Source organism: Lycorma delicatula, chromosome 5 (assembly GCF_047948215.1).
Source record: "Lycorma delicatula isolate Av1 chromosome 5, ASM4794821v1, whole genome shotgun sequence".
In the NCBI taxonomy this organism is placed as follows: Eukaryota; Metazoa; Arthropoda; class Insecta; order Hemiptera; family Fulgoridae; genus Lycorma; species Lycorma delicatula.
The window spans coordinates 31,827,624-31,840,253 of record NC_134459.1 but is presented as its reverse complement, the minus strand read 5'-3'; the positions used below and the strand labels follow the sequence as shown (position 1 = coordinate 31,840,253).

Sequence of the window (12,630 nt, the reverse complement as noted above, 5' to 3'; positions counted from 1 at the left end):
TATAATTTGATGTATTATGTTTATTTTTAAATTCAGATTTTTAGTTGTTTAGAAATATGTTTATATTACTGTAAGAGATTCTGAATTAAAATTTAGTTTATCAGTTACAGAATTAGGATAATTACAATTCTAAATAATTACATAAATGGAAGATATGATACATTTGTATTGAATTAGCATTAATATTATTCAGAAGATTGTTCGTGTATTTATTATTTATACAAAATATTTAATGTTGAATAAATGCCATTTATTTTATACACTTAGAGATACAGTACTTTTATAAAGAAAAGTATTTTTAACAGTTTTTATTGTTTTAGTATATAATCCTGGATCATTTTTTAATTTCTTTTTTTTCTGTAAGAAGGTAAATAATAAATAAGACATAATTCATAAGAATAATATTAATTTTAATTTTTTAACTTTAGAGGTTAATTTATAAGCTCTACATTAATTCCACCAAAGTTTATCAAGTTGGCTGCTAATTTTATTATTGCTGTTGTTTTATTTTTAAAGTATATTCTTGTATTTATAATTACTGTGGAATACTAAGAAAATGGATTAAAAAAAATTAATCCATTTGCTCAATGTATGTCATATATTTGAATAAACATTACTGTAGAAATTCATGTTATACTTACGGTAGATTAAGTTAGGTGTCCATGAATATTAAACTAAAATGGAGAAACCAAAACATGATGAAGAACTGAGAAGTGTGTGCTCTGTAAACTGACAAGAAAACGTCCAACCATCAAAACCCTTAATTGGAACAGACCACCGCAAATCCCCATCTTCACTTCCTTCTCACAGTACTCTACCAGCATTTTAATGCACCAGTCCTTACTCTTTAGTTCACTGTTTTATTTTAACAAAACTTTATCTGTTCTTTACTTACCTCCCACACTCTTAGCTCTTCACAATTTCTACTTCTATTTGTCTTATTTAATATAATTGTGTAAATTTAAGTTTTTTTTTTTTTCAAATAATATTTCAAACCAAATTATCTTATTTTTTTAAATAAATTAATAATACCTTTTTTTTGTTTCATATTATTAAAATAAGAGTTAATTTGAAAAAAAAATTATAGCAATTTATTGATAGAAAAATTTCATTTTAAGGTAGTGATACAGTTTTCATCATTATTGATAAATAGACTAACCGGTCAGGGTTCGCTTCGCTTGCCTGGCCATCTAGCCAGGGGGATTTACCCCCAGGACCCTTGATGCGTTCATATTCTCATGTTTGTGGTGAATATTAAGTATTTTACAAAAATGTTTTAACAAAAGAAAAAAATAATATGTACAAAATATTTTTCTGAACATTTTGGTGTTTTTATTTTTAAAATAGGCTTAAGGTGTGAGTAGATATAGAATTTAATAAATAGTCTTTAATAGAAATAAAATGTTAAACGCTAGCCGTATTGATAACAGGGAGTTAGATTGGGGACGTCGTCTTCATCGTTTAGTCTTGTGTGTGATCATGAGAGGTAGTGTTAGTTGCTAGCCCAGCTCCTGCTATTGGTGCAGAGTGGACCACAAGATGCACTGGCCAGATGACGGCCAATGACTGTGTCCTGCATAATAAAGAATCCTTTATTATATAGCTAAATATTAACTAATAATTCCTTTCTTTTATTAATAAAATAAATGAATAAAATTAATAAATAATAATAACTAAAGAAAAATACAAATATAAATGAAAATAAACTATGCTTAGAAATTAAATTAAATACTCTGCAAGTTAATTAATAATGAATTGCCTCTAGAGGGAGAGTGTCATCACACGTAGCCGCCCCCCGCACCACCATTGGTCTGCTCTGCATCAATAGCAGCTAAAATAAAAGTGTGAGCATACACTGCAAACAAATAAACAAACAAACCCCATACACCATCCTTTTTTATAGATTGATTTTTAAAATCAAATGTTTCAGCAAGATTTTCAAAATGACCAAATTCTAGGTATTTTAATCTGTTAAAAAATTAAAAACCTACCAATTAAATTTAAATGGCTTTTACCTTTTTCATCTTTATTTTTTATTTAAAAGATTTATAATTTCCTTATTACCATCACATTCCACAAACTTACAAAAACCAAATTACTGTATTAAGCTTTAAAAAATTCTGTGAATACTAGGAGCACAGTAGCCTTTCTTTCATTTATTTTAAATCAATTTAATAGTGCCATCAAATTATAACTTATTGGCAAACTATATATTTGTATATATAGTGAAAATTGCACCACCAGTCTTAAATTTAATATTTTGAACTCATAACAAATAAATGTGGTTGTGGAATAGTTCATGAATTTTTCCCACATGAAATTTTTAGAAAAATTAACTTAAGCCATTCATTTTCCTCATTTTGTATTTCTAGGTAGATTATTTCTAATGTTTACATTTTAAAATTTATAAAAATAAACGTTTTTATGACAAATGAAATTGAATTTTATAATAAAATATTTTTAACAATTTATTTTAAATATAAATATTATTTTAAATGTTTCCACTAGTACAATATTTGAGATCACCTCCAGTAACTGGTTCTGCAATCCTCCCCTGGTGTGCAAACTGTATTACATAAACAAAGACTCAGAGAGAATAACTTATTTAAAAAAATCAGTGTACAACATAACCTTCAGAAACGAAACATGAAACAAATTGTTTCACACAGTATCTAGTCATCAAATACAGCACCCCAAAATATATAAACTGAACTTTTCTGAGGCACAATATTCGATGGTGGTCAAATAGGTCATTGCTTCAAACAAAATGCAATGAACTCTCAAAAGCCCTTCGTAGCTATACATAGTCAACATTTCCTGATGACTAACTAATTCACCAGTATACACAACCATCTTCATATTCTACACTCTAAAAAACACACTTTTACATGAAAAAAGATGCTTCATCTGAAATACTTGAACATTATGAAATAAATAAATTTAACTACAGTATATTAACTCCTCAAAAGATACAATTCATAACTACACACTTCAACAAAATTTTACATGTCTGTGTAACTCAAAAAAAAAAAAAAAAATACCAGCACTAATTGCAGCTGATGCTAGGATGAGAAGCAGCAATAACTATTGAAGAATGTGAATGAAAATTAAAGTAAATTACTAAAACGATTGTACTTGTAAAATTTGTTCTGGTTCATCAATTCAAAAATGTATATTTTAAAATTATTATAATTACTGACTGACATATACAAAAACACATCATCTTTTTATGAATGCACTCCATCATACTGGATATAAATGATAAATAACAGAATATGGTGGGCTGGCTTTAGCAAATAGATTCTAGAGACATGTTTAACTTGTTATAGTCACCTCTGATAGGAAACAACTTCCCAGACAGTCAGAGAGGTAAGACCATAATTCCACTTAGTCAAAATAAAGATGACTGCCTCACTAGCTGCAAAAAAGTGTGAAATGGTGATACAGATGAAGCCAAGGCAGAATACTGATGTAAACTAAGGATAAACGGTTAAAAGGGAATGAAATGTGAAGGGTATTTTTGCCCTTAAAAATTTAAGGAAATTTTTGCCGGATAATGTAAACTGATAATGTTATGATAATATTTGTTGTGATAATGTTAAGTGGTAATGATAATGATAATGGTTAGCAGAACAATAAATACAGATTACACTTATTGACATATTACGCTTATTAATATATTTTCTATCATTTTAAAATAATGTATTTTTTGTTATTTGTATGAAATATATAGTTAAAAGAAGAGACAGACTTGTAGGCCACATATTAATGCATCCTGGAATAGTCGCTTTTATATTAGAGGGTCAGGTAGAAGGAAAATTTGTGTCGGCAGGCAACGTTTGGAATAGGTAAAACAAATTGTTTGTGATTTAGGATGTAGGGGGTATACCAAAATGTAATGACTAGCACTAGATAAGGAATCTTGGAGAGCTGCATCAAACCAGTCAAATGACTTAAGAAAAAAAAACTTTCATATTCTTTAACATTGATTTATTTTTATTTTTATTTTTTTGGGAGGGGATTTATTTTTTATTTTTTATTTTTATAATTTGTTTATTATACATAAATCTATTTTATTAACTGAATTACATTGTAAAATTAATAGTGCAGGATATGGTAGCATACTTGTGCATTTACGAGAGTAAACCGATTCATCTTAAAAATTAAACAAAAAATAATATTTTTTGGTAATTTTGAGCTTTTAAAATTGTAGATTATTCATTCAATTTTGTGAAACTTTCAAAAGATATACTTGTTCATAAATATAAACTTAAGGATAAGTTAAGATTTTTAATTTTATAATACTGATCGACATAATTATACTTATAGGCAGAGAATACTGTATTAAAAACCCAGTTTTGTATCTTGAAAACCTAATTACCTTCTCACCAGTTTATATCAATTTTTAAAATGACCTGTTTTCTTATTGTTCTTAAAGAAAAAACTGTTAGTTTATTGCTGTATTCTTCAAGCCATGGTAAAATGCTGATATATTAAAATAGTAATCTCTTCACCATGATAGTTTGACATGTAGAACAAAACGTCTATAGACATGTAGTAATTTTCTTCATGTACAGATAAGTATGATGAAATATAAATAAACGGCATTAATCTAATAAGTAAGTAAATTTATATTGTATTCTATTTATTATTGTTTCATTTGTTTCAGTTGGTCCTTTAGAGGTAAAATTGTTAGGAGAAAATTTGGCATTGAGTGCTGGTTCAAAATATGAAGTAGCTTGTAGGGCATCAGGGTCAAGACCTCCTCCAATAATCACCTGGTGGAAAGGAAGTAAACAAGTTAGAGGACATACAAGGGAAACAGTAAGCCTTTTTTTTCATAGTAATAAAATTTATGATTATTTTATTATGTACTCTTTGGATTAGTGTTGCTGGAAGTAAGTATTAATGGCTAAATTTAAATATTATATTAAACATATATTTTTAGCTCCTAATATTTTCAAACATAAAATAGTGTGCTAACATCTCAGAAAATATTAAGTTGATGTTAAAAATCTGTTTTTTTTTGTATATAGCTTAATGGACAAGGCTGTTCTTTTTGGAAACTGAGCCTGTTCTTGAAAACTTTGTTTCTATAAAAGGAAAATGATTTTGCAATATCTATTTAAACTGTTAATTGCAAAATCTTAATCAGTAGTGATGGGGATATTCCCTTGAAGTGACCTTAAAACTAACTTCTGGACATGGTGTTCAGGAGCATTTTCAACTTGGAGAAAATTCTCATTCTCACCATCTATTTTTTGCTTGTCTTTAATCACTTCTCGTGTAAAATTCTGATTTATGATTATTTTACTATTTAGAAATGAATGAGATAAAATCTAAAAACAATTCTAAGAAAATTAAATGCAGCTGATCAGTTGCATGTTAAAATTTAATAAATACATCTGCAGAGATATTCCAGCCACACACTAGACAAATGTAAGTAGCCATTTATCATGTTGGTTGTATTATTCTCTAAATCCATTATTTAGAATAAAATAAAAACTAATTCACTTTTTACATGAAGTCTGATGATAAAAATTGAAAATAATTTTTTCAATAATTTACTAGGGAGGTATCCTACTGCCACTACATTTACCAGTCTACAAAAAATTTGAGTTTGTATTTTTTGTCATATCTTTTTTCAGTATTGAATTCAATATATTTGTTTTAATAGTTTTTTCATTAATATTTCTGTATTACAGTATTTACTAAATATTTTTCCCTTTTCACAAAAAAGGGGGTTTTTAAACATATATAAACTCTTGATATTTTCTTCTTTTTTTTAAAAAGATGATCTTCATTCAAACATTTCACATAATTTTTAACTCATCATTCAAATGCTATGTATCACCTTAATTTTCAACCTTTCTTTTTTGGATGAAGAGACACACTTCATACAAATTATTCACCATATCATATACCTTTTTTCAAAATGTCTTCTTCATCCAAATTGGGTATTTTCTTACTTTTTCAGAAAGTATTCTTCATTAAAATATTCTAATTGTTCATTTGTTGTAATCTTCAATAAGCATCTTGATTCAAACTTTTAAAATTACTTTTTTCTCTTTTGTTCAATAATCACTCTTACCTAAATTTTCTATGTGATGTTTGGCTTTTTTCATTCAATTTTTATTGCAATCTTTAATATTTTCTTTATTCAGAGATTTTGGTTTAGTCTTTTCATAATACTGATTAACATACAGTGTTTTATTACTTTTTTTTATTATGTGTAAATGAGAGGTCTTGTTGGTTGTGGCAGTAATTTTAATACATTATAGATTATTATATACAGTCTAAATTAAGATAAATAAAGTGATGAGATTACTAATGTAGAAAAAAAGTGTTATAGAATCTTTATTAGCCAAATGCAAAAAAAATTTGTAATATAAGAATCGGATGAAAATTAATGAAATACTTCTGTATGAGATCTTACAATTTACTACACATTTCCTTGCCCAGATTAAATAAAAAGAAAACTTATTTAGATTTTTTTGTGGAAAATTATATATATATATATATATATATATATATATATAGTTTTTTTATTTACTTTTTGGAAATGTGGTTCAAAATTATAGAAAATGTAATTGCACTTCTGTGTTATGTCTATGAATAAAATTTTGGAAAAGTAATATTTATGAACTATTTTATTATAGATAGTCATTTAGTATCTACATTGTTTGATGAGTATAGGATTAAACTAAAAAATCATATCTGATTGCAGACTATATTCCAGGAAAGTTGAAGACTGAATTTAACAGATTAAAAACAATTTTTTAACTCAATAAATAAACAGTTATTCCTGTTTTCCTTTGCTATATATTTTGACCATGATTTATTTGGAGGATTTAAAGTGACAGGAACTGTTTAGTTGAGAATCTTTATTCTCTTCAATTCAAATGCCAATTCCCATCCTTGTCAGTTAGCTTTTCTTCCAGTAAATTCAATTAACTACCACTGAGAATTGTTGTAGTGAGTGAACTCATTGCATTTATTGATTCTGAATAGAAATAACATTCTCTGAGCACAAATAATCCTTCACAATCTTTTCAATTGAACTTTCCTCTGCGATGAATAAAAAACATTATTCCTATATTTTATATCATAAGTTTATAGAAATAATTATAAAATTTATTAAAATAAATGTTTTGAGATATTTCTAAAATTTTAATGAATTTTCTGTTAAAAAATTTAGAAGATTTATTCAATAATATTTTAAGTTTTGTTAGTAACTAGTTTTCAATTTCATTACTGAAAACATATAGATATAAGTTTAACTTCATGAAATCCAAATCCCTTTCAGTTGTAAAACTCCTAGAATATTTCCTCTATTCTACACTAAATTTTTTTATATTAAATATGATAAATCCTCCTATACACTAGATATCATAATAAGTTTCATGAATATAGATTACTTAGCTCAATAGATGCGCATATACATTTACCATATATTGCTGACTCTATGGCAGAGTGTTAGCATCTCTGTCTTTCATTCAGAAGGTAGTCTGTTCAAATCCCACTTTGGCTCAGCATTTTTTATATGCTACAAAGTTGATATATTATCATTAAAGTGATTGATTACATTTGCATAAAAGCCTGTTTTTACTTAGAGAAAAAATATATCAGATATTTACAACATCATACAACAGGTAACTTAAGTGAAACCTGAAACTAGGTGTCTAATCTATACAAAATAAAACACAGATTGACATATGCTAAACAATTATTGAAATAAATTAGAAAAAAAAACATTAAAAAACTATTTAAAAAATTTATAACATCTAAAAGTAATTTCAAATTTTAGTTCCTGAACAATCATTCTGATTTAATGGATAGAAATTACTCATATTATAAGTAAATGTAATCACACAAAACCAACAAAACTTAAAATTGCTAAATAAAATATTTTTAAAATAAAAGATATTAAAAAATAAATAAAATAAAACAAAGTAGCGATTATTAAACTTTTTTATCTTTTCTTTATATTTGTTCTACTTGTTTTATAAAAACATTTTAAAATGTTACTGTTTACTATATTACATAATATTACTTTAGACTTTTTTAATGAACTTTTCAATTGTCATATTTTTTACCGCTATATTATTATTGTAAACATGGGAAAAATCTTTTTCCCTCTAGATCCATTTAAAAACCAAACAAAATGTTTATCATTTTTTTACTGAAGTAATTTTTACTTCTTATTTTATAAATATGGGTAAAAATATGTTAATTGTGTGTTTCATATTATTGTTTTTTTCATGTATTGTGTACTGTTGATATTTCTTTTATAATAACTTCTTCAAGTTTTACTTTTGTATTAATATTTATTTAATTTTACAAATTCTTCTACATATACAGATGCTGATTACTCAATAATCATAATTGGCACCTAGTTTTAAATTATAATGTTCATGTACTTAGTTCTTGAGCTTTACAGTTACAAAATATAAAATAGTTATAAAAAAATATTTGTAACAAATCTGAAAATAAATAGTGATCATTATAAATGTATCATCTCTATAAAATAACCTTAAAAATAAGTGAAAGACAACTTACCAATACCATACACATATTTTTATCAACTATTCAAAAATTTATTAACAAAATTGAAATTCATGTATAGTTTTTCTAAAATAAATTATAATCACATTCATTTTCAATAACTGTCAGATGAGTGAAAAATCTTACTGTAACATCAAAAGATGAACCCTTTTAAGCTAAATTCCTGTAAATGATATCTAAAACCAACATTCATTAGGGATATATTTATATCAAAATCATTAAGAAATATGATAAGTTAAATTTAATTGAACCAACAGAATTTTATATATTTCCTTTTAGAATTGTGATTTAGCCTGAGATAATACTAACTGACCAATAGGAGGAATTCAGAATCAGGAAGCAGATATTTAATAACACTTTCTAGCCCCATTATTTCTTTTACTGTGGCAGTGATTTACACAAATCACTGCTGAATCACATGTTAATAAAGCATGTCATATACTACTTAATCATTCAATATATTTATTTTAAATCTTAATTCAAAACATTAATGCAAAAAATATTTTGCAATTTAACAAATTTTGAATAAAATATAATAAACTAGCGTTTCTCAGCCTCTCAGTATTTGCGACCCAATTTTCAATCATAATTTTCATTGTACCCTCTCTCATACGGTAACAAAGTATTTTGAGTGTACTGATGCTAAAGCTACACTATGACTTTAATTACAAACCTTACAAATTACCAAGAATAAGTAAATTTATTGGTATTTGGCAACACAAATATTTGGCAAGACAGTGGAGTCTGTACAAAATACCTGGCCAAAAGTAAAAAAATTAAATTTGCCAAAACATTGGCAAAACTGACATATTCCAGTAGCTAAAAGACTATTGCATCACAAAGCTGCAGTTTCAGACGAATCATTCATGTCTGCTTAATTAATTGATTTTTAATTCAGTCATGACAAAGCATCGAAGTGAACAGCTAGTCATTTTTTACTACTGTTCATTGTTTCTTGTTGAGTTATTATTTTTGATGATATATGTTGAGCGATCGACTTAAAATTTTGCATTGAGGGATTAAAAGGTATGTAGATTTATGTTGAATAGTTAGTTTCAGAATATTTTGTAAATTAAAGATTGAAAACTTGTCAGGGCTTGTTGGCCCGTGATGTTTGTATTGAAAAGATCCTTGTCTTAGTAACTTATTTCAGAAAAAAACAATTTTCTGCATACAGCTGCCATTTTGTAAAAACAGCTGGAAAATTGCTATATTTTTAAAACTGCAATAAATTGTGTACTTTCATAGTATATTTAATTTATAGAACAGTCAATTGAATGGTTAATATAAAATTAGTTCAATCTGAAAGGATTGACTTCAAACTCAGTATGACATGAATGACGGTAACATGTCAAAGCGGTTTTTTTTCTTGGCCAGAAACGGCTGCTAGTATAACAGGAGTAGATGCCCGTGTAATAAAAAAATGCGAACTTATTTGTAAACAATATTTTTTTTATTTTTTTTTTTTGTGGGCAAAAAACGCTTGGGCGTTATCATCGCCCGGTAGTTATTATTAAAAGGGTAATATACTCCGAAATAATAAGCTATACAAGGTATAAATGTAATATTAATCATATAATAAAAATTTACTAAAACAAGCCAAGAAGGCAAAATAAAACCCAAAAATAATATCACAGACAAAGTTGATAAAACATTAAAGATAAAATAATAGAATAAAGAAAGTATAAAAACTTACCTAACTCTGATGGGTTGTGCAAAAATCCCCACCCCAGATAGTAAAATTAAACTAAAAAATCAGATCGAAAATAAAGTTTAAAATTATTAAAAAACTCTCCTTACAGGAAAACATATATAAGTATATTAAATCCTTTGCAGTAACCCAGTACTATGCAAGAAAAGAAACATTCGCTCCAAAACCCTGCCATCATTGCCCAAGACATCACGAATGCCACTGGGTATATTAAACTGACGACACAATGCCGCATAACATACGCAGTCCACGAGAATGTGGTGCACAGTCATGCAGCAGTTGCATCGTGTGCACAGGGGTGGGTCTGCTCCTGACATTAGACATTCATGTGTGATCCTCGTATGCCCCAACCGTAACCGGCAGAGGACCACTTCCTCACGACGAGAGTTCCTGCAAGAGGAGCCCCACGGCAACACTGAGTCTTTAATCCGTCGAAGTTTACTATCGACGACAGCCGTCCAGCCACTTTGCCACCTTGCTCGCAGTGATTGTTTTATTTGATTAATAAAATCAAAGGTAGTAACTCGGGTGGTGAAAGGAGTCTGAATACACGCATCTTTCGCAGCAGAATCCGCCCTCTCATTACCAAGAATCTCAACGTGGCTAGGGATCCAGAAAAAACCTACTCCCTTGTTTCGTTTTTCTAACTCAGCAATTTTATCATAAATGCCAACAAAGATAGGATGTCCAGAATAAAGGCTTTCCAACGCCTGGAGAGCACTGTACGAGTCACTGCAAATACATGTTTTTGTGTTATTTACTGTAGTTAGTATAATATATCAATGTTTTTATGATATATGCTTAGAATTTAAGTAAAAAAAAATAAATAATTCATTCATAGTGAAGTAAAATTATTTATAATCAAATATAACGGCTTTTTTCATGAAATATTTTCTTGTCTATCTGCACTGCTAATCAAACAAATAAGTTTATTTTGAAAAGTAAACAATAAGTTAAACAAATAAAACGGACCCCTCAGGTTGAGAAACACTCAAACAAATGAATTTTTCATTACATAGGTATGGATCAAATGTAATCTCAAGCATTGGCAATTTTTAAATTTAATTTTGTCATTGTAATGACAAAATCTGGTTTTTATAAAAAAATATAGATATTATTATAAACACAGAACAAAAGCAATACAAAAATTAAACTCTATAAATATGAACAACTTGTATTCTAGTACTTTACCTCAGATTGTTGTGTCTTTCAACAGAAAATAAATAATAGATATTGCAGCTACCATGAACTGTAAACTTTTAAATACATTAAAATAGTCTTAGTGCTGTTCTATTAACCAACTTGCAAGTAGAGTTACTGTTTTATTATTTTGTTTTACTGTTTCTTGATTGAGAAAAATCTGTGTGTAGTTTATTCAATGTTATACATACTCATCATACTGAAAAATAAATTTCTATTATTTTTAAATATATATCATAATTTACTTACATAGCATATAAAATACAGCAAATCAATATTGTGTTCATTGTGCATATTTCAATTTTAATTTTTATATTTGATAAGAAAGGCCTGTCTTAATTCTTGATTTTAGACTTTGTTGACGATACCATAATATAATAAGTTGTGAACAAAAATACATCTCTGTTGTGTTAAATTAGGGAGTCTAAATTGTGTTAACAAAGGTGAGACTCTAACTGATATAACCCATTCTTTTAAAGTAAGTGTGGTTACTATGGGTTGGAAATGCAGTCATGCAAAAATCAAAGCATGTCTTCCCAAAAAAAGAATGTTCTGAAATAACACTAATATATAAATTACATTTATATATGAGTGAAAAAGAATATTCTGTATTTAGATAGTTGAATAAATGGAAAAATGAACTAAAGAAACTTTGTATGGGAAAAAGTTATCTGCTAATAATGATATTGCAAAAAGTTTCCAACTTCAACTACTGATTGAAGAAGACAGTTAAGGTCAATCTAGATGAGTTGTATAGTTATTATTTTAGACTGCCTCCAAGAAATAAATGTGATCATAAAGAAAAAAAAATTCCTAGATAGTAAAACAGTAAAGTCTTGTAATAATTTAAAAGGAAGCCATAAATTAAAACTTCATGTTATAGGTATTTGAAATAAATTCCAAGATTTAAATTTTTTTATATTCAAGGATCTATACATTACAAAAATCAACTATAAGAGTATTCCTGGCTGGACTGAACAAATTTTTGAAAGTTGATTTTAATGAAGTTTGATCTTGAAGTTTAAGAATTTTTTTTTATATAAAATAGTCTACCACCAAAAACACTATTTTTAATTGACATCTTAGTATACCTGGTTCTGGAAGAATTGTGTGATTATTTAAGTAATGTTTTACCTGTTTGTAGTAAAACTAGA

The 12,630-nt window shown here is 27.2% G+C and overlaps 1 pseudogene; it reads left to right on the top strand.

Moving 5' to 3' along the window:
* LOC142324790 (protein turtle homolog B-like) overlaps positions 1–12,630 on the top strand; it is a 436,696-nt pseudogene that overhangs the window by 373,473 nt on the left and 50,593 nt on the right.